The sequence below is a fragment of the Drosophila santomea genome, chromosome 3R (assembly GCF_016746245.2).
Source record: "Drosophila santomea strain STO CAGO 1482 chromosome 3R, Prin_Dsan_1.1, whole genome shotgun sequence".
Lineage (NCBI taxonomy): Eukaryota > Metazoa > Arthropoda > Insecta > Diptera > Drosophilidae > Drosophila > Drosophila santomea.
In genome coordinates, this window is record NC_053019.2 from 18,179,986 (window position 1) to 18,206,483 (window position 26,498).

The 26,498-nt window shown below is 38.2% G+C and overlaps 1 protein-coding gene across 3 annotated transcripts in view; it reads left to right on the top strand.

Annotated features, from left to right (window-relative positions):
* The window catches only part of LOC120452107 (histone-lysine N-methyltransferase, H3 lysine-79 specific), a 43,394-nt gene that overhangs the window by 1,932 nt on the left and 14,964 nt on the right, over positions 1–26,498 (top strand). The gene's annotated exons all lie outside the window — the stretch shown is intronic.

Below are 26,498 nucleotides of genomic sequence, written 5' to 3' on the forward strand. Positions count from 1 at the left end.
ATTTATTCAAAATAGTGTGCATTCGAAATCACCGTTACTTCGTTTAGAAGTTGTCCTTCATCACATCAGTAAACTTTAAGAATTGTATATGTAATACTTACAGCTGTGTTCATTAAAATAGCAGTGCTTATGACCTGTGAGACTTAAGACTTAATTTCAAGCAATTAAACAAATGTTTCACTTTTATTTCTTTTAATATATGGATAAAAACAACATAAAAGGCCTAAATTCTGATGTTCACTAAATAAGAAGTGTTATGAAAAAATAGCTACAAAATTCAACCTGACTTAGAAATAACTTTATTTTTCATACTATTTTGATTGGGGTCTAATATATTGTTGTATAGCCTTTGTTGCTTATCAGTGTCTTACACCTGCGCGGCATGGAAGTCCACCAGTCGTCGTCGAATAGTAACGTCACTGATTTCCAAGTTTCCCTAGAGGATGCAAAAGAATTAACCTTACTGAAACGAAATTTGCGTCGATCCTATGGTTGTTCGGGCTTTAAATCATATTTAATGGCATTGGATACCATTTATACAGAATATTGAAGGATTTTTTCCCCTCTAAGCTTAAGAATCAACTTTCTTTCTTCCTGGGAGCAGTGCTGTCTTCTACCCACTGAAATATATATTTTTTTATTTATTTTAATATAAATAAATAAATATAATTAAATATACCAATCAACTTAACCGAACTCACTTTTTAAAAAGTATGATCTATTTCCGGACTGCTATTTCAATGAACACAACTGTATATACATGTGCTTTTACAACTTTTTCGAATCATTCGGTTCACTGTACTTCGATTGTAGTTGTTTTGGTTGCCGCTGCTGCATTGGATACACACACACACACCCATAGGCAGAAGTAAGAAAAACAGAAAGCTTTGCTTCCCACTTTATTTCCTCAGTTTTCTGTTGTTGTTCTTCTTGTTGTTTATTTTACTTTGTTGTTGCCATTGCACTCTGCTCTTCATTTTGCCTACTTCTCCGTTTTCTAGCCCGCATCTTGCTCCTCTTCTTCTTCCTTATGGTAGCTTTTGATGCCTGCATATGTACATATGTGTGTTTGTAAAGAAGAGATACCGTTGCCAGCTCATGGTTCTCGGTATTGGTAACGCTTTTTCTGTTTGGATGCTGCTTTTCCCTTATCTTCCGCTTCTCTTCCTGGTTGATTCTTCTTCTTCCATAGATTACGATGTGGCTTTTTGGCGCTGTTTTTATAGTCATTGAAAGAAAACTAATGTGATATGACGATCTATTATTTGGAATTACAAATCAGTTTTGATCGGTAAAAACAATACACATTAGTTCACTTAACTTAACAATGTTCGATTAGAATTATTAGTTTTAAATATAGCCTATGAACAATTTCGACTGCCTGTGTCACGGCGTGCACTCACACTATGGCGAATCGGCTGTGTATCTATGTACATATGTCGGACAGAAATAGTTGCATTTTGGAGGTCTGCACTTTCATGGCGGAAACTCGAAAGCGAAACAATGCCATAAATACAACAAATACACACACGCCCGCTGAAACGAAAATAGATAAACATATTCGGAAAAAAACAAGGAAAAACCTTTACAGAATGCGAGTGCAGAGCGAATTCGTTAATAAAGATGTGGCCTGCTGAAAAATGTTGTTCACTGCTTAGAATTTGAACTTAAATTTAGAACAAAAAGTTCGAAAGCAGCTGTCGGAAAATCGGGGAAATTGCATACATGTGTATGCACAGGAGTAAGCGGCAATAAAGGAAACATAAATATTTAAAATGTTTTAGGCGAAGAAGCAGCTCGATTAATTGTACATCTTTCGCATGCACGTCGTGAGCTTCGATCTTGTTTTTTCCTCTCTCTTTTTATTTGTCTATCTCTGCCCCATTCCACGTGTATGTATAGTGTTTTTTGACAGTTGAATGAACCCAAGCATTTATTAAAAAAAAGAGGAAAAACAAAAAACTAAATAAAAGCTATCACACACAATAACAAACAGAAAGAGCATGCAAGATAAACGAAAAAGCTACAGTTCAGGACAATACAGTAGATGTGCTTGGGTATAATTTAGAAAATTAAATAATTAACACATTTTTTATTTATATTCAGGAAAATAAAATGAAGGAATTACAGAATGTTATTATTCAGATTAACCGATATTGTATTTTACAATTAATTGAATTGTACAATATAATTTTTGTAATTTGCTGTTATAAATATAAAAAATTTGACGAAATCGAATTTAATACGCTTATTTTATTTATATAGGTGTTCATTTGCTTTCACGGTTAGACATTACTTAACTCTAATTTTGACATTTTATTCAAGTTACAAAATGTGTAGCATTTATAAAAGCCGGGTTCTTTAAAGCAATTAAATTCTTCGCAATGCGCACTATTTGGTTGAACTCAGTTGTAGATAGATAGTAAGAGGAAGCACGGCAGATAGAGTGGGAAGAGAGGGAGCGAGGTAGAGGCGGAAAAGCGAGATGGAGAAACCTCACCAGTCAAGCCACAAAAAGTAATTTTGTGTTTGAGCTAGCAAAAAAGAGAAAAACAAAAACAAACTGCGTGCAGGCCTTTCAATAAATGGCAGCATGGGCGACGGAATGGTTGAAAAGAGGGGGCAAGAGGAGAGCTCCCTCTGTGGAGTTTTTGTGAAGGGGGAAGGGGGAGGAGTCGGGGTTCGCAGCCAGACTGTAAATGAAGTTTACGTGGAGTTGTTGGCCGGCAGTGTTTGCTGCCTTTATTTGTTTTGCTTGCTTGCCTCTCTTTTTTCGTTGTTTTGTGCTGTGCAGCTTTTATTTTATTTTTATTTTTATTGTTCAGATACGCTGGATATGCAACTTTGTATGGGACATTAGATACAGGGAATTGGTTTCTGGTCACAGAAATAGCACAAGATGGAAACTCTGCGATTTGAAATGACAACTTGACTGTTTAAAAGAATTTACCCCAAAAAATATGAAAGATTGTAGGATTTAAAACGGGTCGTAATGAAACAACTTTAATTAATTTAAAGTTAAATGCAAAATATTTACCATATTTAAAATTTTTTTAAAGCATGTTATACTGAGATGACGACTATAATCTGCTTGCCAGCGGACTAAAAGTAAAAATGATTTTTTCTTTGAAGTTCCAGAGATAGATAATTATGGTTTTGCTTCAAGACCTCGTCGTGCGCTGTTGTCAGTTTTCTGTTTCTGTATGTGCTTAAAGCCTAATGCATTTTCACTCTCCTTTTAAGTGGGTTTCGAGTGGTTGTGGGTGCATTTTTCAGTTTTTTGAGTAGGCAGTGGGATTTGGAGAGTTCCTTTTTTATTCTTCTTAGTGGTAATGGTATTATTGTGGTCTTCGGTCACAAATGAACGTCACATGTTCATACGAAATACAATTCATTCATCGAATGGGCTCCAATCAGTTTAATAAATTGAGGTCGTTCTTTGGCCTCTTTTATTCCCTTTTCCAATTTTTTGTGCTGAATCGTCGTTTAATGGGCTTCGCTTGAAATCCTGTGACAAGCAAATGTATATATCTCTATATATTTATGCATGTACATACAAACATACATACATACATATGTGCAATATATGCAATATACCCCCATTTTGGGTCGATGGCAATTTTCGTGCGGTTCCAGTTTAAGCTTTAAGATCTCGCTGGCACATAAATCGATAAATGTTTGCTTAATTCTTTTCCTTTTTCTGGCTCCCTCGGCCACACCTAGTGCTTTTGCAGGATGCAAACAACGTATGTATTACTTTTTGTTTTCTGCTGCTACTTTGTTGTTTCGCTCCAGATTTTCCTGCTGCCTGATTTTCCACTGTGGCAGCAGTTGCCAACGAAAAGGCAAAACAGCAAAACATGTGTTTGAAAGCGAAGCCAAGACAAACTGGCACCGCCTGTCAGAGTGAATAATCTTAGAAAGGCGAAGAATATAATACATAAATTAAAGGGGTCCCAGTTCGATAAATCCTTCCAGGGATAAAATAAAATGCAAAAAGGCGGCGGCTAAGAAAACTTATAAAAAAGGTTTACCAATGCCCAATGCCCTATTGTAGGGCTCCATAGGCTTTAGTTCTTCATCCTTATTCAATTACTAATATCTAAATTATAGGAAAACAGAAACGTTGTCTTTGCTTTAACGTTGTGTACTTGAACATTCATACATATGAGAATTTATTTCCTAATCAGACATTACTAATAAATCAAAAATGATAATATTCTTAAGGATATATTTAATCCTTATATTTATTTATTAAGTGAAAACAGATAAATAAAATTTTTAGCTAGCAATGTCGATACTTTTATTTGATTTAATCAGGGTATATTAAAGCCTGCTTTTTCGGATGAATTTTTATAGAAACACGTACGAGGCAAGGAAATCGGGAGCTTCTTGGGCATCCATTTGGATCCTTAATCTTTGATCAAATGGCGTGATTGAATGATTTATTAAAAAATTCTGGTATGTGCCTCCGTGTCAGAACAGACTGTTGCCCATTTCTTATTAGCCCGCCTTATAAATAAGTGATAACAAAAAAAAAAAAAAAAAAAGAAAAAAAACAATTTCACGTTGTAAAACCGCTAATATAAATCGTTCCTTCATTTAAACGCAACTCAGCCGTTATCTTTAAGTTGGTCCCTCAGCTGCTGGATAATGCCATCAAATGTTGACAAATTACATTTTCCTTGGGTTTTGCAGATTTAATGGCAAATCCCATAGATAAACAAGATGTCAGCGACTGAATACCCAGAGAATATAACCTTAATTAGGAACAGAAAGGACTGGGAATAAAATGGAATAGATAAGGAATCCTTAGGACGGACAAAATTTGCCTTTCCGTGGCATAACATTACATTACATCTTTCATTCAGCTTTTGTATCTATGAGCCAAGATAATAGCATTCAAGTTTTGCACAAAATGACATGCCCTTGAAATTGCCAGTACTGGTTCATCCCAATTACCATCCCAATTACTTTTGAACTGGTTAGGTTTATATACATATCTTAAATACCTCTTAAAAATGATCGCGCAACATTAAAAAAGATTAGAATCTGTTAGACAGGATCATTTTTCAAAGCTTAGTGTGAACAAGTGTTATTTTTTCAAAAAAGTTTTAATATTAATAGCTAACCTTAAAAAATAGTATCCATTTACATCTGCCTCGATTCGCTACTATTTTCTTTGCATCTGTGTATCTTTGAGATGCTGTGGCATCCGTTGCTGTGGATATATAAATGGACTTACTTAGCCGCTGTCGTAATGCTAAAATGCCATAAACATAAACAAGGCACACACATGTACTCTGTACCTCATCTATATTCCCAGATCCCCCTTGTCCTCCCCTTTGGCCCCTTGGGCCACATTCCTCTTTCATGGCAACAGGGAAAATCGATAACAATTTACGTTGCGTTGTGTATATATACCCGGGCATATAACTTATGTATTATGTGCTCGCCGTACATGCGCAAAATTCCACAGCCAACACACACACACACACACACACACGTAAGTGCAACTTTTTCTCGCAGACAACAAAACAAAAAGCAACGAACAAAAGCTGGAAATCCAACACACCACCTACTTTACCAACCCAAAAAGGCCCACTCAAACGACGCCCACACTTTTAACACCCCCTACTTTTCCTTCGCCGCTTTGGGCTCCTCCTTTTGCCGCTTTTCCCCATTTTCCCACTTCCCTATCTCTCTCAGTCAACGCTGTCATTATTTTCATTTTCAACTTTTTCTTATACCATCTAAGCCAGCAGAAAACCACCCACTCCCCACCCACCGTTCGACCTCATTCACACAGTAAAAAGCTCAGCAATCCCCCCGCCGCTCGGAAAATCCCTTTTCCCCCCATTACACCTCCCTCCCCCCTCCTCGCCCGTACTTGCAGCTGGCAACGCACATTTTGATAACATTTTTGATAAAAATAATGCGGCAACAACGCCCCAAGCTCAATTTGGGTAGAGCGGGGCGGAGTGGCACTGTCTGCGAGGGGGGAAAGGTGGGGGGGGACGGAGGTGCCCCTGGAGGACGTGGGAGACGTGCCAGGTCAGTGGGTGGCGGTTGGGTGGGCTGGCATCTTGTCTGCAGCTGTGGCTGTGTGTGTTTGTGTAACTAGTTTTTGCGCCCATTTTTACTTTGGCAGTCTTGACGCCGCGCAGTTGCCGCTCTTCACACACAGAAGAAAATTTTATATTAAAAAAGGTTCTTCTTTAAGTTGAGAATATCATTTTTAACCATATTTGAGAGAGTAAGCAAATAAACCTACAATTTTATGGCTGAATATTCGAAGTTTAAGGAATATTCCCCAAAAAGTTTATAAGTTCTGCTTCGGAAAAATGTCTGATTATGAGTGGGTTTCCCATACACATCTATGGAAATTTATTAAGAATTTGAAGGGTATTCATAGTTTGAAACTTGAAAAGTTATTTCAGTGTGCACAAGATAGAAGCTTGAGGCTCTCAAAGCTTCCGTATAAGCAATATTGCTCTGGTTCACTTTGATGCCGATAATTTAATTCATTGAATATGAAGATAGATTGCGAAGACTTTGTTTTCTCTAGGCCGTCATTTTGGTGAAACTTAAATCACTTTAAGTTTGTCGAACCTTTATTGCCTTTATTATTTGTTACTAAAATGGCTATTAAGTTGTCGGAAAGGATCATTAATTGTAGGCTTAGCTCCTCTTGTGGAGTGGCAGTTTAGATATTAAAGCCCAAAGTCAAATGTTATAAACTTGTCGCCCATCATAAAGTATTTGTGATAATTTGTGGCGATAACAGCAAAAAGAAAAACAGAATGAAACACGAATGAGATTTTAATGGGCAATTAGATGGCTTAAATTGTGATAGCTTATCCATGAAAGTTTAATTAAGAAATGATTTGACACTTAAATTGGAAATGGTGTATTGTCAAATCTGCAGACCGATTATCTAAATAAATTGTGATGATGTTGATGAGAAACAAATTTAATCACTATGTTTATTGCATCCACTTAATGCACGTTTTTCAATGTTCTTTCAACATATTAAAGTTCTGGCATCAAAATTTAACTTACAGTACAATTGTTAAAAGACAGAAGAGGGAAACGAATAATGAAAATTTGCCACGCCCATCTCTTACCATTCGCTGTATCGCATTACAAACAACAACAAGGGCACAATTCCCTTCTCGAGCACAATTCCCAATACACGACCACCCCCGCCATCCATAAATTTGACATTTTCACATTAATTGAATGCAAACTCAACTTAAATAAGGAAAAGAAAATGAAATAAAGGGAATCCATCCGCTCTGACGTCCTTGCCAAAAGCTTCAGGGAAATTTAAATGCAGACGCCATTTTCTATTAGTCCGCACATTAAATTTGATGGCGCGCCTTCTTATTCAAGAGAACAATATCCTGCCAGGACAGCCGCACCCACGACACCAAAACTGTTTTGCGAGCGAAAAATAAAAGCAGGCGAAACAGAAGCCGCTGCTCCTTGCTCCTTGTTCCTTGCTCCTTGCTCCTCCAGCTGCTCCGTTTCAGCCAGTTCGTCCTTTTTTGCCAACTCCGTCCTTCTGACGCTGACAGCGCCCAAAATCACTAAGGCAGACACGAAGAAAGCGAAATGAAGAGCGAGCAGGGAGCCCCCGTTGTACAGTGTTGGCCAAGTGTATAGGACTTTTGAGCCCGGACACTTACTTCCCATGCACATTGTGCTTTTGAAGGAATTTCGACTTTGAATTGTGGTTATGTGCTGTTAAAGACTGCCTGGTTAAATGCCCAAAACTAGAAACTTGGCCCCTGCTGTACAACAAAGAGCCCCACAAACTCTAAGAGATCTACTTTTTTAGCCTCTGCTTTGCTATTTGAAATATTTTTCTAGGCACCGCCCAAAAAAAGTTTTTTTGGCATTTAAGGAAGATGATGAGGGGGGTGGCAGGGGGTCGTCGTTGCGGGAGTAACTCCGCAGAATGATTATTTTTCATGCTTTCTCATTTCGTTTTACTGCCTCCGTTCACAAACCCAAACACACACACACATACACGCATACACACAAAGTCAAACACACTCTCGCGCAGTCGGAAACTTTCACAATAATGCTGCCATAGGGGTTGCTGTCGCTGCCAGCAGAAGACCACCCACCACCCACCACCCACCAAACCTCCCCCCGAAAACCCACCACACACAAGAGGCAGAAGAAGGAGCGGTCGCCTCACGTGCGCTGCCTTGGGAAGCAGCGACGTCGGCAGCGGCATCAGCATTGTCTGCCCTTGATTTTATTGATTTTATGCCTCCCCACCACCCGCCCTTTGCCCTTCTTCGGCTGCTGGCAGCGACGTCAGCGCCACTCGCAAACTAGTGCTGCCCACTGTAGATTACCACGTAAGTCAGGGGATAAGATTCCATTAAAACGCCAGATGGGAAGCACACACGCTTTATTCCTTCGAGCGAGTTGATATTTTTTTTAATGTTTTTTATAGTTTCAATTCCTCTGACGGAGCGAAAACAATGTGTAAACAAATTGATTTTCTTTCAAAAATGGATGTTCAATATTAATAATATTTCCAATTTCCAATATTTCAATATTTTAGTCCTCAATTTTAGTTAATTCATGATTTGGAATACATGTTATTTACAATTAAAGTTGTTAGTACTACTATTTAACACAATGGATTGTTTCTTAAAGGTATGCCAATATTAAAATGCAAAGGTAACGACAATTAAGCAGCACTTCAATGCATCCGAAGTTCCAAAAATAGCCAAATATGATCCTTGAATTTTGCCGGATTTGTCCGGAAGATAGCTAAATTTGCCACACATTCATTCATTCGCTCTGTCTATTCATCTCCGTCCCTTATGCTCGGGTGTCCGTCCCTTTCTCACACACCCAAAAGTGGCGCACACAGGCTTAGCTTTTTGCGAGTGTCTTTGTGTGTGTTTGTGTATTCCCCGGCCGGTTCATTCTCTCTGCCTTTCTTCACTTCTGCCAGTCTCGCTCTTCCTTTCCTTTCTCTTCCTCTCTGTTTTGTATATTATGTGCCTGGCTTGTATTTTATGTGCTGACTGCCGCCTGTTTCGTTATTTATGGCATTTAACCCCAAACGGGTGGCGGGCAAAGAGCCACGAGCCACCCACCTCCCAACCACCCAGCCACTCGCTGAAATTGCTTTATTCAACCCGATACACAGACACACATGCGCCGTGTAGTGTATGCGTGTGCTTTAATCTTTTGCCGGCAAAAATGTTTTGCAGCGTTTTAAATTCGAGGCGCTATCATTTACCATTTTTGGTGCATTTAAGTTTTCCAATTTTTCCGTTTAAGTGACCAACGCCCTCGTTTCCCCTTCTGTCTCGCTCTCGCACTCTGTGTCTGCCTCGCTCTCTCACTTTCTGAATGCAAAATGTTGCCCGAGGTCCGGTCCAAATGGCTTTTGCAATTAATTTTCAAATGCTTTGCTAGTTTTATTTGGTTTTAAAGTATATACTCGTACATACATATCGATGCCATGGTGCAGGTGCATTTTGTGTGTTTTTTTTTTGGGCAGTCATTTTAATTTATTGCTATTGTGTGTTAAAGTGAGCCAATCAATTGGGAAATGGAATAGTTAAAGCGCAAATATGGCAAAATTACTCAATCTACTCAAGAGTATAACTAAATGAGCAATTTAAAAGGAGATATTCTAAACTTGAATTATTGTTTATTTTCATTTATTGTCGATTGTATGTAGTAGAATGTGGCAATGACATTTACAATATAGAGCTTATATTATCGGAATAATAGTTTATGAGCCACGGAACGAAAGTATATACATTATTGATCATGATGAATAGCGTCCGTATGAACGTCGAGATCTCAGGAACTATTAAGCATACAGATTCTAGAAACAAATTTCTTTTTTCCATTGAATAATTGTTCTTCCTTCCTATTAATATGCCAGAAAAATTAGTAAATTTCTCAATGACACTTCCACTAGCTGAGTAACGGGTATCTGATAGTCGGGAAAGTTGACTAAGTATTCTCTTTTGTGTTTAAATCGGATGTAAATTGGACCTTTAATAATTTATAAGTGTTGTCCTAAAAATCGGAATTTTTAGCAAACTTGGTCAAGCAGATATCTTTAGTAGAAGATATCTTTAGTAGTCATAATACTACAAAAACAACCGAAACTTATACATATATAAATTATATTTAAATGTTGATCTTGATTCTTGCATCCACACACATAACTTATTGGCTGTCTCTAATTTCTGGTCTACTTTGCTTATCGAATCGCACCTTTTTACCATCTTTGCATGAGTGTGTTGCCCCCTGTGTTTAGATCAGCGTAAAACAAAGACTGGCAATACAAACTGTCTACCAAACACGCCCATTTTTGACAAAGGGCCATAAACACCATTAAACGGTAAAGCCTGTCAGGACGAGAAAAAGAGGGTCCATGGTCTTTGGTCAGACATAAACAATTCTATAAGTTGGGTGTGGTTTAGGATTTTCCTCCGCCTTCCTTAAAAAAAAAACAAGAAACGCAGCACGAGGAGGGTAATAAAATGCGAGTCGCGTGCTTGGTCGTCATAAATATAAAACTCACAGGAAGACGCAAGTTAACCCTTCGTAAAACCGAAAACAGCACCTGACCTCCCGTTTGCTCCCTATAAAATTCCAAGGTAAAGTTCTTAAAGTGCACAGCACTTGAAGTCAAATGTTAAACATGACAAATATGTCCTTAAACTTTCTGCACACACTTTTGCCGTCTCTTTCGGTTTCTGGTTGCCTGTCTCACTCTTGGCGCAACCCAAACCAACTCAACTCAACTCAGCTGAACTCATTCATTGCATTTCATTCCACTCGACGGCGCGACTTGTCGTTGACAAGCCCTTTTTACGCTTTTGCACTTTTATTTATGCGATAAAAATAAAGCGATAATAAATGTGGCGGGACAAAAGCGAAAAGTTATTGCACTCTCTCCATCTCACTCACTCACTCACTCCCAGCTGATGTGGCCGTCTCTCTTTCGAGCAGCAGCAGCAACAGCAACAGCTGTTCAACCTAAGAAAGTTACTGCAACAAAGTTCAATTGCCTGGCTAACCAACATCCACCTCCTTGCCGCCCTGGAAAACCCGTTCCTCTCCGTGCCTCTGCACTGAATTTGCATTATTTATTAGCTGTGACTTTGCTTCGTTTCCATTTTGCATGTGTTGCGTAATATCCGCCGAACAACTCTGTTATCAAGGGGGAGAGAGACGTAGAGACGTAGAAGAGAGGTGTAGAAAGGTAGGTGTAGGTCAGGTCTAAAGGGGAAAATCAAATTACAAATGAGCTAAAAATCGATATAATATCTAAATTTGTATTTGCACATACTTTACCAAAAGTGGTAATTGCTTATTCAACCATCTGCCAGAAAAATGGATTTTATATTGAAATCCACAGATTTATTAATGTTATTATTAATCCTTTATAGTTTTAAAGTTAACTTTTACTTAAAACTAATAATCCTGTACATATCATCATACCGAACTATCTATCAAGTAATCCATATCGAATGAATAAACTATAAAGCTCTTACTCGCCTTATTCAAAGCTTTGACATTCCCTTCGATTTGCATTTGGAATAATTTTAAATTGTGACAGGCCCTTCGTTGCTTTTAATGACAGCAGATATAATAATAATACATGCACCATCGATTAATGGCTTGTTGCAAAGAGCAGCTGAATGGATTCCCCCTTTTCAATAACGAGTACCGTAAATTACTCAAGCGATGAGTAATTACTTACTTTCCATTTGCACATTCTTGCAACCACTGTGCAACTTTTTTGTGGTTGCTGTATTTAGGCTTTGCTTTAATTTTGTTTAGGAATTTATACGATAAACAAGTAATAAACATGCGATGCGTATTAGAAAAACAACCAAGATGATAGAATTATTAATTATACAATCTGCTGATGTGAATTACGGCTAGGCGAAATTCTAGTTACAAACAAATACGTTTCGATTTAGCTTCTATTTAATACAAATTAAATAAAAATGAAGATATTAACTTTTAAAGTTAGATGCCCTTATGTTATTTTTAATTTCATTATTTTTAATATTCATTATTAATTTGATCAAGACAAATATTTTAGACTTCCCCAAACCGAACAGCAGCAGAAACGACGTCAGTGAGTATTTACACTCATTTAACACATAAATAAAATCTGTGTCAAATAAACTAGGCATGTTTATGGCGCGTTCTCTTCGCATGGCAATTTTATTATTATTATTTTAGCTGATGCCTTTTGTCTCATACGTACATATGTATGTACGTTTAGGGGGGAAACGAGATGGAAGGAGCGGTTGACCTGCTTTTTAAAGCGGAGCGTGATTCACGAAAGCGGTACCAAGTTCAGGCGGAACAAAGAGCAACGAACGAGTGTACAAAAATAAAACCGAAGCTAATGCATATAAAAATTGCATTTTTATTCGCATTCGCCCCGGTAGATGGCGCCACGTTGGCTTTCGCGTGTGCGTGCAAAATGTGATAAAAATCGCACACGAAATATTCTGAAGAAAAAAAAGACGCGAAATGGGAATACTAAAAATTATAAAGCAACAGCATAGGTCTCTCATTTGTTGTTGTTGTTATTACTTATTACGAAGGCATATAACGGTAAATTGTATGTAGTCGTTACAACACACACACACATATTACTCGCGTGGACAGGTGTCTTGCGCGTGCAAAAGAGATGGCGCTAGAGGAAACTGAAAATTTGCCACCGCCGCTTGCGCTTTAATTGGAAAACATGCCAAGGCGAGTGGAAAAATATAAATAAAACCAGAAAAAAATTGAAGCAAGCGACGCGCGCAAAAAATAGCAAATCAAACACGAGTGTGCCAGACAGGTTGTTGCTAAGCGTGTGCTTGTGTGTGAGTGTGCGAGAAAAGGCTCAAATGAGACTCCAACTTGAAATTGTTAAATTGCTGACGACGCTCCACAAGGACAGGCGGGTGGGGCGTAGGGGGTCGATCGGGGGCGAAAGGGGCGTGGACGCACAGGGCGGCAAGCGAGTCACGCACAAAGCGAAGAAGACGAGGCAGCAACCCTGAGCAAAAAGCGGACGAGGAGAGAGAAAACAGAGCCGAGAAAAGGCCAAAACCGTCTGACTGAGCTGGAGTTACAGTCTTACCTGAGTTCAAATCACCGAAAATTATAATCTATGCAGTCCCATGATATTTTTGGGCATAAATAAACTAGTCAGCAATAATTTTATTTGATTTATACTAAATCAAATTACAAATTACAGTCGCCATACAAAACCAAATAATACAAAATTTAGGAAAATATATTGAACCATACAAGTTGTGAGATATACTTACATATGTACTTTTACTAGAAACAAATTCCCCTAGAAGTTCCATTTTCGGGAGTCGCACTGTAGTTCATTGGGCTTGTCAAATGAGTGAGCGAGTGAGCTGCAGCAGGAGAAGAGCAGCCCAATAGGAGCGGTTGTGGTGTGCGAGAGCGTGATAAAGGTCGTTGGCCAAGCGGCGACGACAACAACAACAATGTGGCCAGAGAACGGGACAGCGAAGTATGAAGAGAGATAGCTGTACAGAGAACACTGGCGATGAGCAACAAACACACAGGGCGACGTATTTAGCCTAAGGGCATGAAATGTATTGCAGGTTTGTCAGTCGCTAGATGTTGTTGGCTGCGTTCGTTGTTGTTTTGCTGTTATGTTATGCTGTTCTTGTGGGCTATGTATAGGCCGCGTCGCCTTTTGGTCGTCTGACAAACCAAAAAAAAAAACACGTTTCCTGGCCCCAACAGCAACTCCACCAACACACTGAATAGGCAAGCCAACAAGCAAACAAAACGCAGACGGCAAAAGAGACGGAAACAGTCGGGCGGAAAGAGATGGCAGCTACATCTTTGTGTGGGTGTGTGGAGTAGGCTTTAAAGCCATACCAGAATGGCAATGCAAAGTCGTAGGGCTTTAAAAATCCGTGATATATTAGTCCATTATACAGGGCGACCTGTGAACGTTTCTAGGAAATAAATCAATGGAAATCCAAGTTCAAGTAACAGCGAAAATTTAAAATTCTTGCTAAAAAATTCTTACTCATTTTATTTGAGTTTAGTAACCAAATATGCAGCACTTATGCGTTACGTTCAATAATTTAAAATTTGTAAATATAAAATGTATACATTTTTATAAATGTTTCCAGTTAATAACTTAATTCATATGCTAAATTTAATAAGATATTGAAACTTCAACTTGGGTAAAAAAAAATTGTTAAAGCAAATGCTGATTTAATTGGGCAAAAAAAACCGGGTGAGACCTTGGAAAATGAGTAATAACTAGTTGCCAGGGGCACTAAATCACTGCGATTAGATCATGCGAAGTCTTTTAACCAGCGGGGAGCTGAACAAAATCAAGCTAACAACCAAATCCCGTTGAAGTTGCAAGTTCAAAGCTGAAATTAATGTAGCCTTAAGGCAAACACACACACACACGCACACTTCAGCGACGCACGCTAATGCCAAATACTTTAAGCAATGACCTTTAAGTTCCCGCTGCCAGAGTTGAAACCGTAAAGTGAATCTAAATAATACGTTGTCGTTGCGATAGAGAAATTCCAAGGCGAAATGCATTGCATAATCGAGGCAGCGCAGCGTCAACAAAAGTAGACAAGTAGAACTTGTTGTCATTTCCTTATTTAACGTGACACTTGTTAACAGCGCTAGTAGTAAGTGAATTGCATTGAAATTGAGAAGCTCCATCTTTTTCCTTACTCGCCGATTGTAAATGAACAACACCTGCGTTTTGGTTTGTTTTGGTTTTGTAAGTTGCTTTTTTTCGGGTCTCACTGTGAGGTGTGTGGTGGCGTACGTGACTATTACTCGATGCACTTATGCTGCTATTACGTAGTCTGTTCACTCACGGACACACCAATGCAAGTGCAAGCACCAGCACCAGCACAGCTGCAGATACAAATAAAGATACAGATACAGATACATTTACAGATGCAACTGCAGGCACGCACGAACGAACACCTGTCACGAACACACACTCAACTCGTTCACACTATCGGAAACCCAACCTGTAAGCGGCGATCTAATGCTGCTGGCTATCAACGCACATCTTTTCACAGCACTGGCTATCATACTAGATCCATTTGTAAAATTTTTCATTTCTCAAAGAGTACATGTAAAGATGTACAGAAATTATTATTTCTAAACTAATTATATACCATATATGTACATGTAGTGTCATGATAAAACTGAGGTAGTAAATACAAAAGCGAAAGCTTATAAAAATCAATATTAATATGAAGATACAATACACCTATTCTATTATTGCCCTTTGCCATATCTATATATCTATTACATAAAGACAGATACCTTGGGATCATGTTACACCTGGCTATCTGTGTTATTATTCCGACCACAATTGTTGTCTCAAGCAGCTGCAGATATTTTTGTGCTGCTGTTGTCGTTAAAGTTCCCAAACGTTCCTGTCTGACGTTTCTTCCTCCTTTTGTTTTCCTATTGTTGCTGCGTCACGTTTTTCATATTAAAATGTTTGAAATTCTGATTGGAATTCTGCCGCTGGCGGTGCAGAGCTGCCAACTGCTTTGTTTGTTTGCTATACATTTTTGTTAGTTGCGTGAGCGCTGTTGCCAAACTTCAGGCAGCAGCAGCAGCCAGCCACCGAATCTGGGCTTCAATTAAAACAGGTTTTTCGTGAGACATTGCTCAGAAATAATCATGATCGGAATGATAGTCCCCTTTCTTTCTACTTTACTCTCTGTCTCACATTGGGCTTCACTTGTTGTGTCTGGTTTTTGTTTTTGTTTTTATTATTATTATTGTTAAATATGTTCACTGACCTTTGCCGAATTACCAGTTTCTTTTTTGCTTAAAAACGAACCTTTGTTTATCGCGTATGGTTGATTTTTGGCTCGAAAACGTTTTGTATTCAAATTAAATACATAAACAATTCTGCATATTTTCTTTGTGGCCATATATACACACACTCTGGAATTAAGAGGTCGACCTTCAACTTGATTTTTAATTAAGTTCGGTTCAATGAACTGAAACTGTCAACGTCTGCTCTGCTGTTTATTCAATTTTAATGTTTCCTTTTGGGCGAAATGCAAACACACATGTTTTGCAACCCGTATTCTTGGTTAAACAAGTACGCTTAAAATATATTTGAAATAATTAAATTAAACCAAAACAATAGAGAAGGCTATAACAGTTTTGGATGTTTTGTGGGTGTGTACGTGGGCGTGGCTCTGGAATCTGCATGCTTAATCTCATGCTTTCTAGCTGTAATAGTTCCCGAGATCTCGACGTTTATACGGACGGACAGTTAGACGGACACGCGAACGACTGGGCTAGTGATCCTGATCAAGAATTTATATACTTCATATAAACGGAACCGCTTTCCTCTACCTTTTACATACTTTTCAACGTCTAACAGCTGAACTATACTTTCGTTTTACCTATCATAACTCATCTTGTCTTGCAGCTTCCCATCCAATCGTTGTGTGTTATTCACGTGTCATACTTCATGAAATTAATCGCTTTTCTCAACTTACATTGCTTTTAGCACTCCTTTATTTAATTCCTTTTACTTTAGTTTGTGGTTCTCTTTCTGGCGTTTGATCATAAATTTTTTGTTTCAACCCAAACAACAAAAAATTCTTTCCAATTTACATTTTTTTTTTGTTTTTACCATATTTCATTTGACGTTGCTTCCGGACACACCAGCCCCTTTTTCTTGCTCATATTTTATTTTGCTCAAACAGAAAATGTTTCAAGAGCACTGCCACCCACTTTTCGAGCCACCAATTGAAACTGCAGACCATCAGGTCCCATAACCCAAACCCTGAGTACCGAATTCATGCTCTAACTCAACGCGAACAACCCAACAATGTTAGAGAGATTTTGTTACGGCGCTTTTGCTACTTATCCGGAAATACTTGTCGCACTCTTTCCACATCCGTACACAGAGAACAAATCAGCTATAAAATTGGGAAAATTTGTCTTTTTTGAAGAAGAATCAAGGATTCCGTTGAACTTGACATAACATTTGTTCCTATTCTTAGTGTGCGCTTACTTTTGGCAAACTTATATTTAATATACATAATTACCAAATATTTGCATGATAATTCATTATGGCAACACTCTTTTCTCTCTACTGGCATCAGAGCATTGCACCTCGACCATCCCCTTTGGGGACAACAGCGCGGAGTCGCTGTCATTTCTGGCTGGCTGGCAACCCTTGTGGCAGGTTCTTCTGCTACACACCACAGCACACACCATGGAAAATTGTTGCACTCCTGCCACCGCTCCTAGGGAAAACCTAGTTCCGCACGCCGCTCAGCCACCCCGTGGCGTATATGAAATTTCATCAGTAGTTTGGGCAAACCAACAACGACCTGACAAACGCTATCCAGGAAGGATGTTTCAATTTCTATTTTGTTTTATATACTTTTGCTCCCGTCGTTTGCTCCGTTTTTATCGGTCGTTTGAGCTTCTAAAAGTGGCAGCAGGGCAACCCTGTCTGCGCCTGGCAAAGAGAAAATTGGCAACATCGCTTTCTATTCTTGGGTTTTCATTCAACTCTGCCCGTTGGCCCTTTTGATTTTGTTGTTCTCCATCTGGGGGTGTGTATGTTGTCGCTGTTCTTTCGATTTGGGTTGGGTTCTTGCTTTTCTTTTCTCATACTTTTTGTTGTCATTTCGTTCTACATTATTTCCTTTTAAGTCTGTAATTTAGACAGGCTTTTCTCTTATTTATTTAAGGCATGCTGCAATTTCCTTTGAGTTGTTCCCTTTTGTATTTTCTACATGTTTTAGTAATGTTTTTGGGCCCAACGATGGCTTTTGAGATTGCGTTTCGTTTTGATACAGTTGACTAAATTGTTTGGACAAAAGAAATTTCGTATGTTGAATACCTAATGCAATTGTCAGCACTTAAAGTTTTTTTTTTGGAACAAAACAAAATTTGATTGAATTCTGTGGAGCTTATAAAGAACATAACCAGTGCATTAAACAGATATATTTTACTTTTGAATTTTGAAGCACACATATGTGAACTACTGTTTTTGCTTCCATTAAACAAAGCACGATAATTGCTCTTTAACTTTAAGGCCCTCCAGCATCCGGACCGTTTTTAATTAGTTTGTTTTTCTTCCTTGCTTTGATTTCACAAATAAATGTTGCTCTGTTCCAGTTATGTCTATGTTCTCCCTCGACATATTAGGTGGACATTTCTTTTTGCGTTTTTATAGCTTTTAACAATTGAAGCCTGCAGGCGATAAGTTTTAATTACTGACCCATTTCCTGCTGTTTCCTCCTCCGCTGCGATGTTGCCGCATTTCACATTGATGCATTGAATATTTAAATGCAGCAAAAATAGTTAAATGGCATAAAAATGGTTGTAACATTGTTTCTAGATATTTAATGATTGGTATTTCCATTACTTCTCAAGCTTTTACCAACTGTAATGAAAGCAATTGAATCTATGGTCAAAATTGGGTACACTTATGACATTCAAAAGATAAAATGTTCTTATGTTGGCGCCCTTAATAAATTGCTTAAAAAGCTAAAGTTGAAATTGAGTTGGGTTATTGTTAGATAGCTTTAGTTTAAAGTACTACCAAATAGTGTTGATCCTTTGTTTTATGAAAAAATGTAGGGCTGTCTGTTAATATGTAGGCACTTATAGAAAGTAAATATTTGTTTTTTTTTTTTAAGATTATTTAGATATTTTGTTGTATATATTTTCAAGGGATCAAGTTGCCATAAATGCAGATCGTTCATTTTAAAGGAAACCGGGCTTTTAACAGCTCGAGAAAAACTACTTGATAGAAACGGACATTAGAAAAACACAGGCATTTGACATTAAAATATTTCATGTATATATTACATATATTACATATTATTATAAAAATAAACATATAAATATAGACATGTAAACAGTAGCTAATTCGAGCAGTAGACTGCTTAATTCAAGGAGCAAAATATTGATATTTACTTTGTGCGCGTGTTGGCTTTCGTATGGAGTTCGTAATTATGCAAATTTACATTCACATAACCTACTAACTAAGCACGCAATTGAAACAAATGCAAACGACTGCCTCCCACCGCCCACCGCCGCCCACAATTCCGCGCGCCCTCCGCCGCCTACCAATTGCAGAAATAGTTGACCTCGTTTAATGGGGCCTTTGGCTTGCACACACTCTTACTGCAATTTTTTATATATTCTTTTTTTATGCTTTCCTGGCTTTTTTTTTGTGAATTAACAGAGAAGTTTTTGTTGAGGCGCCGCCTGGCGGTCTGCAGCTTTAGCTGTTATTTCTCTACCGGCGTTGAACTCATTTTCCGCATTTTCCATGCGTTTCTGTGTGTTTTTATTTTTCCTGCTTTGGGATGGCAACTCTGTCGCTGTTTGGTTTTTCTGAGTGGGCGGGAAATGGGTTGGCCTACATTTGCGCTCTCCGAGGCTTTTATTTTGCTTCTCTCCATGTTGTTTGCGAACCTTTTGAAAATTGCGGCAGGTGCACTTTTTCCGCTTTTATTTCGCCAAAAGCTGCATTCAGCGAGTGCATTTTCTTTCCATGTTTTCCACTGCCTTTTCTTCTTTCGCCGCCTCCGCCGCCGCCGCCCCTTTTCCATCCAGTGGAAAAATCCAGTGCTCTTCCTAGTAGCATTCATTCACAGTAACCAAGGCAGACAGCAAACGCGTGCGAAAGAGAGAGAGAGAGAACTCGGCAGCTTTGTTTTTTTTTTGTTTTTCCACGTCCTTGTGCCAAAAACAACAAAAAGAAGGGTGTGGGCTGTGCGGTGTGGGGTGTTGGATGTTTGGCTGTTTGGCTTGGTGGGTGCGGTGTTTGCTTTGGGGGAAACGCTCGAAAAAAATCGATAAAGCAATTAATGCCAAACGGGTGGCAGGCTCTACCAAATTTCACCTACCGCGCAATCGGAATGGGAACGAGAATCAGAGAATCGGCAGCAGAGCAACCAGCAACCCTGTGCGCAAAAATAAACACGATGATGGCGAAGGATGGACGTGGAGAGGTCGGGAGGTCGAGTAGAGAACCATAGCCATAAACAGAAGCAGCAGCAGCAGCAGAAGCAGAAGCCAAAGCATTAAAGACGACGACTGACTGACTAGTCGTCTGTGTTAATAAACCGCCCCATGACCACCAAGATCAGAGCCCCGTCCCACCATCAGATTCATTTACTCTTCTGCCCAATGCAAACTCAAACCACCCGCATCCTGACTTTTGCTTCGAAAGGCGGTTACCACTTATAATTTAATTTAATTAAGTTAATTGATTTTACTCAATCGCAGGAAGTCATTTATCTCTATTAGCTACAGCTATTTAAATAATAAAAATTTAAGTATATACTAGGTAACAATTCCAAATCGATTAAAGCTTTTTAATCTGACAGTAAGTAAAATTTGTGTATGGGGTAATCAACCAAATATTAAGCTAATGAATTATAAAAAAAGGATTTTTATCTTTGCAATAACAATGCACTTCTTTCGTATTGCAAGATAGCTCAAATTACCATAAAATTATTGTTCAGCTTTGCTTAAAGTCTCTGCATCTTTTTTTTTTAATAGAAAGTCTAGTATTCTTAATATGAGTCTTGGCATTAGCATTTAGCCAATTCATTTATTATATAATAAAATAGTATGAATAGCATTGACATCTTTTAAAATTCCAGTGCAAAACATTTGCAAAAAGTATGAACTAGTGCTCCTTTGAGCAGATTACAAATTATCTAGCAATTACCCATTGCTAATTATAATCTTATAAATTATTATTATCATTAAAAAATCAGAAATAAAAAATATATATTAATTACTTTATTCAAATAAATATAAAAGCTAGTTTTCTCAATTTGGGATAGTTACATTTAAATACCGAATATTTGAATTAAAAAATGTAAATTTTATATTAATATTATATTATATTAAATTTTTATTTTTTAAAGTTCTAACAAACTAATTTCTAGAACTCCTAACCAAAAAGTCATCAATGACACATTTGTTTGCTGAACAGCCTAGTTTGCGTTAATGTGCCTTTAATGGGTTAACTTTTGCTTATTTTTGAACTCAACTGTGGCGAACAGCACAAGTTCGCCCACATCACAGCATATTTTATAAGTTCGGATTTCCACAGCCCATGCCTTAGTTTAGTTATTTCTCATCATTGCCTTTGCCTCTTCATTCCCTTTTCGCATGGCTTTTGGCATTTTCCACATTTTCGGCGCGTTTGGGGATGATATTTGGGCACTGGAGATGGCTTTTCCAACCCAACCACCCGCACAGGATGGATAAATCGAGTCGAAGAGACTTTTGCTTGGGTCTGGGTCCACCAATTCTATCACCACCTCGTTCAACTTTTTGCTCTTCATTTTATAGCTGCGCTTTAAAATCATTTAAAGCGATAAGTATGTGAAGGCATTGTTTGGTTTTTTAAGCATGCTTTTTGAAGTGCTTTATATGGTAATTCAAAATCGATTACTGTCAGAGTTTTTGTCTAATTTGTGCTCTTCCTTTGAACTTTTGTTCACCTTTGCTGGCGGGCAAAGCAAACAACTTTTGTGGGTGGGGTCACAGTTGCTCCTTCGTTTTAAACTAAGGTCTCTTGGTGATTTTTTGTGCATTTCAAGATCTGGGTGTGGCAGCTCACAAAATGCGTTAATGGTGTGTATTTGGGTGAAGTTTGGCAACGGTGCGAAGATATAAAGGGGATATAAAGGTTCTTGACTGGCTTTCAGTTACTGAAAGCAGCTGATTTCTGTATGGGCTGAGTAGCAGTTTCTGACCATGACCATTTTACAAAATATTCTTCTTTATAGCAAGACATTACCTGTAGTATGTAGCACTAATTATTCTTATGATCTGCCCTCTTCACCATCATCTTCCCATTGTCGACAGATTAATTTTCATATATTGCCCTGGCCAAATATAGATATCCTCACTCTATGTAAATTTAATTACAGTCGCTGGCATCTCCGGCATATCTTGCACATGTTGGCACTGCGTTTTTGTATCAAAAGCTCTGAACTTCCCCGTTTGCCATGTGGTTTCAGATGCAGCTGTTCTTTAAAAGGAAACCGCAGGACAAAAACTGTTGTATGTATGTATACGCAATGCGATTGATGACCTTACAAACAGATCTCAAGAGGGGAGCTCGAGAAAAAAGAAGAGGGGAATTCCCCGTGGCACGTACCAAACTGAAGTACTGCCGATCCCTTGTCTTTCTACTCATTCTTCGTGGCAGGTGTTTGACTTGCAGTCTGGTTTTTAAGTTGCAGGAAAAATATGCCACTTCCTTCAATGCGGTTTGTGTCACATGGTTATTGCTTCAAGCTCTATTTATTCGATTTTATTAATAAAAAGCATTTATAAGTAGGTCAAAGAATTTCGTATCTTATCAGCAGTTTTTGTTGTTTGATTTGATGGCCGCACATGCCAACAGGTTGAGCTTTTATAGAATTAAGAGTACATAGAAAATCCTTATCACTTCAGTGTTAATAAAACGAAAGATTCCTAATGAAAGAGTGACTATGTATTCAATGGCTTGGAAAATGCTCTACTTATAACATGAAAATAATAAGCAACAGTAATGGATAGTAACAAATATTCACTGCCAACAATTTTCGAAATTCATTAATTTTTTGTGCATCGCTTTAACAATAATTACCTAGCAGTCAAGTTTGGCCTTCCTACAGCTACAAAAATATAACAAGCAAGCTTATAATATACAAACAAAAACAGGAGAAAATGTTATACTCGAGTTCCCCGACTATCAGATACCCGTTGATCATCTAGTCGAAGTGAAAAAGTAGTAAAATGAAGAACAATTTTAAATCGTTTCCTTCTACCTTCCATACTTTTCAAAGAATTCAGTATAGTAAATATAGAAACACTTTGTTGAATCATGAAATAATATAAATTATAATAATAAAAGTAAAAACTGTTAAACGACACAACAGAAATCTAACTGTGCCGGAATGTTAGACTTAATTGTTAATTGCTTGCCACAATTACTGACCTTGACACACAATCACAATCTCACAATCCCCATCACAATGAAACTAGTCGGCAATTCTCCCTCTGCCGGTCGAAATATTCATTTTCCAAACTGTTGCTGCTCGCATTTTATAGGTAATTTGTTTTATTATTTTAGTTTTGGGATATCAGCAAACACAGCAGTTGTGAGGGGGCGAGCTAGAACAAGGCAGACAGCGTGGCAGGCAGAGCCATAAAATAAACAAAAAGAAAAGGCGAATGCGACAACTAACACGCAAATATTATTGCAAAAAAAAAGAGAGAAGGAAGAGAATAATAATAATAGCGGATCGCGTGGGCGTTGTCTGCTTTTACATGGAAAGAAAAACTTAAATAAAAGGTATACATAAATAATTTGGTCTACTTATTTAAATAACTGCAAAGAAAGTTTATAAGCTATTTAATATAACTAGCCCATATGTCTTGAAAGAACTCAATTTTTGAATGTAAGTAGAATTTTAAAAGACGCTAGATGACGGAAGTTAACTAAAAGCTTAATTTTTGTGAACTTTTCTAAATATTTGTTTGTATAGGGTGTTTTTTTTAGAGGTATAGAACTTTAAATTGCAATAAAACAACGATGGATTATTCGATTGACATGAATTTTATTGACATGAAAGATAATCTTGTGGCATTACATTTTAAATATGATTTCTGGCATATGACCGCCACGGCTGGCTCGGATGTAGTCCAATCTGGACGTCCAATTTGCAATGACTTTTTCCAATATTTGGCCGTATATCGGCAATAACACGGCGAATGTTGTCTTCCAAATGGTTTAGCGTTTGTGGCTTATCCGCATAGACCAATGACTTTACATAGCCCCACAAAAAGTAGTCTAGCGGTGTTAAATCACAAGATCTTGGAGGCTTATGAAAAATCGGGAACAACAGCAATCTCGTTTTGGGCCCATTCGACGAATCTACGCCTTGCTTGATGATCAATTCTTGCACGAGTTGGATTTTGTAAGCACGCATGACGAATTGCCAAACCAAACTGAGAATAAATCACTTGACAGCTGTTAAATCGGTCGCCATCTTGAACAGTAATGCCAACTTAAAGTTCTATACCTCTAAAAAAAACACCCGTTATATATGTAACGGGTGTTTTTTTTAGAGGTATAGAACTTTAAGTTGGCATTACTGTTCAAGATGGCGACCGATTTAACAGCTGTCAAGTGATTTATTCTCAGTTTGGTTTGGCAATTCGTCATGCGTGCTTACAAAATCCAACTCGTGCAAGAATTGAAACCAAACGATCATCAAGCAAGGCGTAGATTCGTCGAATGGGCCCAAAACGAGATTGCTGTTGTTCCCGATTTTTCATAAGCCTCCAAGATCTTGTGATTTAACACCGCTAGACTACTTTTTGTGGGGCTATGTAAAGTCATTGGTCTATGCGGATAAGCCACAAACGCTAAACCATTTGGAAGACAACATTCGCCGTGTTATTGCCGATATAGCCAAATATGTTGGAAAAAGTCATTGCAAATTGGACGTCCAGATTGGACTACATCCGAGCCAGCCGTGGCGGTCATATGCCAGAAATCATATTTAAAATGTAATGCCACAAGATTATCTTTCATGTCAATAAAATTCATGTCAATCGAATAATCCATCGTTGTTTTATTGCAATTTAAAGTTCTATACCTCTAAAAAAAACACCCTATATATACTAGAGTAGTGAAATGTGTGTCACGCCTCCACGGGCGTGCGAAAAATATGAAAAAACATTTTATAAACAGCACAGTGGTGTCTAATAAGCTGTGCAACTTTGAAAATTAATACAGGTTTTAGCTTTCATTGCTGAATGTATTTCTGACTAAAAACAATATGAGAAATTAAGCAAATATATAGCAGCTTTGCAGTAGACAAAGGACCGAAGGCATGCAATTAGGCCATGAAATGGGATTCTTCGCCGTCTGTGCTCAACTAATGGATATAAATTTGCCTTTTTGATTTTCAGTTGGAAGTCGTAATTTACGGTTGTAGTCAACAATTGACAACAAATGTTTTGGCGACAGACCGTAAGTTCAATGTCTGTTAAATTGGTATGATTTGTATAACCGCTTATAATAAGTCTAGACATTATAGCCAGTAGAGATGTCTGAGTTCTCAACCTAACCATGATGTCATTGGACAGAGTAGTAAAAATATGTTGTAATGTGAACCTTCTGACCCATTTATTAAAATAACTTTATTTCTTTTTTTTATATAGATTTTTTGTTTTACTAGAGACCTTGTCTGAAGGAATGTTTCTTTGCAATAGATATATTTATTTATGAAATATTTTACCTGGATCTAAAAGGACGCTTGTCCTTATAACTTTCTCCTCTGCGACTCTTCTCAGCAGCTTTTCATTGCCACGCGCACATCTCTCTTAAACTGCAAATGGCCAGATGGCGCTTAAATGCTGAAAATAAAATTCATTGCCCGGTTATTGATTAACAATAAATTGTTGACGTCGTTGTCTCTGTCGCAATCGTCGTTATAGCTCACGTTGTCGTTTGTCGGCTTGACCGGCGAAATGGGCGACCTGTGGGGCGATGTATCTATGGATGTGGGCTTTTGGGGAGGTGCAATGACCAAAGGGGTGGAAAACCATCGAGGAGACAGATGCCACATGGAGCTTTTGTCTGGCTGTCTGTTGGGGCTGTCATGGTTGCAGATATGTATGTACATGTGTACATATAGATACGGATACACACGCACACGGGATGTATGGATACATACTCCGATGTGAAAAGTGGGGAGTAGAGAGTAGGTTGGCTGGTTGTGCACACGTGCATGCATAAACAACTGCCGAGCGATGGCACATAGCTACACTGCTGTACATAATGTACTGCAATTTTGTTTGCAGTTGCCAGACGCAGCTAGAATACACATGTATGTATGTATATATACCAAAAGCTATCGTTCGAGTGTGAGTGCAGGCCAAAAACCCATTCAATTTAATGTGGCGCTAGTCTAGCCAAAAATGTTAACGCTAGACTGGATATCTGCCTCTCTATATGGGTGTACTGAAGCTTAAAGCTGAACTGAGCCGCCTCAACGGTGATTTTCACGGCTTTAATTAGAAAATATATCCGAATGACGGTCATTTTCAGTCATTCTTTAATTTAAACCTCAGTCCTTGAGGGTTGTTATCGATTTTCCGGCGACTGGCTTTTCCCAACCCCCCTCCTATTTACTTCAAAAACCGCTGTCGTCAACGCTGTTTATGCTAATCACATTCTCGCTGACTTGTGTCACGCCCACCCAAAATAAAAGGAGCAAATATGAATAGCATCACATTAAATATAAAGTGAAAAAAGTATAAAAAAAAATACCTAAAACGTGCCTCGCATGACCAATTAGCATAATAAACAAATATAACGAAAGCCACCCTGAACTCAGAAAAATATAACGAAACCCACAAGGAAAGAG